Below are 4,733 nucleotides of genomic sequence, written 5' to 3' on the forward strand. Positions count from 1 at the left end.
TATACAAATGATACATGTCATTGATTTAAGTAAATAATAAGGATAATACCACGTAGGTATTTAAAGATTAGAATTGATCTTGGCGCCGACTATTGATATCAAATCTTTTATACAAATGATACATGTCATTAGAATTAAGTAAATAAGGGTAATATCACGTAGGTTTTTAAAGATGGTTCTACTAAATAGCAAATGTGATTGGTCAGTTTCACAGTTGATTAAGTAATTGACGTTAGTGAAACTGGCCCAAATGGTTTTTTGATCAGCAGCACCCACTCTTAGCGCTTTTTTCTACCTTTTTTTGAAAAAGGTAAATTTATATGTACATACAAATAATACATGTCATTAGAATTAAATGAGTGTAAGGATGGTACCTCTTAGATCTTTAGAGATAGAATTTTTAAAGACTAGTTAATTAAACGATATATTTTATGGAAAAAATCTATATCATAATAATAACAACAGTAATAGTGACCTTGTTCAGCTTCCACCACCAGTTAAATGTTTTTGATAATATATACAAAAATGTACCTCGGGCAATTAAAATCAAAGTGTGAATAAAGAAATTGATATCTTTGTAAATATTTCATTTTTCATTTGGTAATTATTTTAAATACGGGAGGCAGCACCGATGACCTTGATCTTGACATATGTTATCAAGGTCATGACCCTAAGTAACCTCCAACAGATTTTAGCCGTCGCTCGTCCTTTGTTAAAATGTTATAAACAAAAATGTTTTAAGATTAATAGTTTTGAAAATAACATTTATTTGAAATTTGTAATAAACTCAATTACCTATTTTGTCCAGTAATGTCATTAATTGGATGGAAATAAGCCATAATTTCAAAAAATTATCAATTCTATCTGAATAATCATATTTTCGTTTAAAAATAAATTCAGCCAAATAATGTGTGTAATGATATTACAAAGCGACTCTCATCCCACCTCTTCCTCTATGAAGGAGCTCGCAACTTCCATGTCACTGTAAAGTGAATGCCTAAATGCAGTACGTTCCGCCCCCCTATGGGGGGGGGCTCCTCTATTGTTAAAAATAACCTAACCCAACCCATTTAGTGGTGTAAAGTAGCTCTTGCTTCGCGTTAATACACATGTCTATACTATTGTACGTGGGTTTCGACTTTCTACGCTAAGTAAGAACTATCTCACACCACTAAACGGGTTGGGTTAGATTATTTTTAACAGCAGTGGAGCCCCCCCGCAGGGCGGTGGAACCTACTGTATCTACGCATGTTATTTCTTTTAATTAAAATGAGAAGTCAAAATATATACAAACCCAGTAAACATGACTTGGAACTGTTATATAATTTTTTTGTCATTTTACAGATGTCTCTGTTTTATAACAATGAGACAGCTTTATAGCGTAAACGATATATTTTGATGTAAATATGATAATTTTGTTATATGTCTTCGTTATATATTTAGCATATAACAAAGTTATGTAAATTAAACGTAATTATGTTACATCCATATACTATTCTATGAATGAGACATATCAAATACAAAATACATTTACATCACAAAGCTGTAACGGAAAAAGATATAAATTATACATATATTTTGATTATTTCTGCAGGATGTATACTGTTGTCTGTAACAGTTATATCACTAAAATGATGAGATTGTACTTTCCTATAGAATTACATCACTACGATGTAACATAATTTCATAAATTATACGTCACTTTTTTACAATGTTTCAGCATGCAAATTTTACACTATTACATGTTTTGCACATTAAAAAAAGTGACTTAATTGTTGTATAAATAAATCAAGAGACAACAAATGTGATAATTTGGTAAGAAAATGATCGATTAGTTACTATTGTAAATTATTTCTCATTATTCGTTCATATAATCAAAATAATCAATATCGCAAATAAAGTCTATCTAAAAGATAGGTTAAGGTTCTATATAATTTGCTTATATTATATAGGATAGTTACCTTATTATAAGCGCAAAATATTCCTAGAATATATAAATATTATTAAAAAATTAAAGTAAGTTATTATAATATATATTTTGAGAATATTGTATAACATTTTTTTAATTTTATGATAGTATTCCATATGGATGTTATATGTACTTATATATAATATATATATCCTTGCACATGTATATTTGTCTTTAATATCCCTGAAATATTTTATTAAAATTTTTATTAACATTAATTATATTTTTATATTAGTGCAATTTGAATTTACAATTCAGTAATAAAAAGTATATCAGACTATGCTGAGTCAAAAAAAATAGGGCTCGTCACACGATGCATTTTTCGGTCGATTTTCAGATCGGTTTCCCGTCTCTTTAATACGATTTTCAATCCGCGCGTAATGTCGACCGGCATTTAAATTGCGCGCGGATTGATGAAATAAAAAGGACGAGAAACCGATCTAAAAATCGGCCGAAAAATGCATCGTGTGCCGAGCCCTGTATAAATATTAAATAAATAACAATTTCACACATCTGTGATGTCACAGTGACATGTTTTGCATTGCATAAATGTTACATATGCATTTCATCACAATACATGATTGTTATATATCAACCATGTCCCTATTTCGTATTTAGATCATATCACTGTTATGTCATAGTGACAAGATTCCATTGCATAAATGTTACATACGTTTTTCATATCAGTACATAATTATTATATATCAACCATATCGCCGTTTCGTATTAAAATCACATCACTGTTATAAAACTGCTGTAGATAAAATGGGACGACAAATTTGAGAACATTCTCCGCAAATTCACGTAACTTTTGATATAACTGTTACGAACCAAAAAATTAAGATTATGTATGAGTTACGTGTTTGTGATGTATTTATGTTTGCTGGGAATGAATACGTTTAATTAACATTTCCATTATATCCTTTTCTAGGAGGGAGAAAATGGGCTGAGAGTTGTGTTTCGCGTGAAAGTTGTACATCTCTTAAGCAGTGGGATGTGTGGAATAGCACATAATATCATATATACATTGTATATAGCAGAAATAAAAGGTTAATTTTAAAACTTTTTTTGTTCATAACTTTTTAACGAAGGACGAGAGACGGCTAAAACCTGTTGGAGGTTACTTAGGGTCATGACCTTGATAACATATGTCAAGGTCATCGGTGCTGCCTCCTCTATTCTAAATAATTACCTTATTATTATTATTATTATTATTATTATTATTAGATATTATTATTATCATCATTATTATTATTATAACATTATTGTAAAAAGCTCTTATAATAACTAGTACGATAATGATGCGTATTGGACTGTATTCATTGAACGGTATCTTGTACTCCCAACGCGGTACGAATACGTATGGAGCGCATATAAAGAGACGTTCATATCAAAAAAATGGATTTTCGGAACGTGATTTAAATACACATCGTTGTTTTCAGCATAAAATTCTCTTTAATTTTCGTCATATCAAGAATTAAAAAATTTTTGAAAATTAGAGTGGAGGGTGGAGATATACAATAAATATATGTAAAAAAATTTTTTTATTATAGTTGTAAAGTACTCTTGCAACCATTCAATTTTTATTGTAGGAAATTTTTTCTATCTCTTATAGTTTCGAAGATATTCGCTTCGAAAGAAAAAAATCGATTTTCTTCAAGGGAGGATTTCACCCCTTTAACATGCGACTCCGCACGTATAAAAAAATACGTGTCTCTTATTTTTGTCTATAGAACAACATACTAAAAGCTCATTTAAATCAAAGAGATCCACTTGGTTGTGTTCCCTTGTGAGTATGTCTATGTATTACAGATATGTTGACGATATTTCGATTATGGCTAAAAGAGAGGAAGTCGATAAGATTTCTGATGTCTTCAATGGCTGTCATGACCGCTTAAAGTTTACTATCGAGTATGAAAGTAATAGAAGTATCAATTTTTTGGACTTATTCTTGAATGTGGTGGATAATAAATTGATTATAGATTGGTTTCACAAAAAAACATTTTCAGGCCGTTATCTTTCTTTTTATTCGAACCATCCAAAATGCATAAAGAGAGGAATATTTTATGGATTGGTAGATAGAGCAATTCTTTTGTCCCATCCTTCTTTTTTCTATAAAAACATTTGTTTATGCATAGAAATGTTGATTGATAATAGTTATCCGTTGGATTACATTTTTAATATTATTAATAGAAGGATAAAATGCTTGATAGAAAGATGCAAGGTTAATCTTGATAATGGTGAATTCTCTCTCAATAAAAACAGAAATAATAGATCAGAAATAAATAATGAAAAAAATCATTTAGTTGTTCCCTTTATTAAAGGCATTTCTGAAAAAGTGGTGGATGTTATTGATGTTTCTGATACCTTGATAGGCCATAGTACATTAAATAGATTGGACAAGTTCATTAAAGTTCAGAAAGATATCACCAATAAGTATTATTGCAAAAGTCATGTAGTTTATAAAATAAAATGCAGAGATTGTGATTCTACTTATGTGGGTCAGACAAAAAGACAGTTACAAACTAGAATTAAAGAACACAGAAATAACATAAGAATGGATTCGTCTAAGCACTCAGTAATTTCTCAACATATTATTGATTATGGTCATAGTTTTGATTGGGAAAATGTCGACATTATGGATGTGGAACACAATTATAAAAAAAGATTGATTTCAGAGATGTTACACATTAAGGAACAACCAAAAGGGTTGAATTATATGAGAGATACTGAGCTATTGAGTGAATCTTATATCTCTATTTTA

This window comes from Cyphomyrmex costatus, unplaced genomic scaffold, assembly GCF_001594065.2.
Source record: "Cyphomyrmex costatus isolate MS0001 unplaced genomic scaffold, Ccosl1.0 scaffold1248, whole genome shotgun sequence".
Taxonomy (NCBI): Eukaryota; Metazoa; Arthropoda; class Insecta; order Hymenoptera; family Formicidae; genus Cyphomyrmex; species Cyphomyrmex costatus.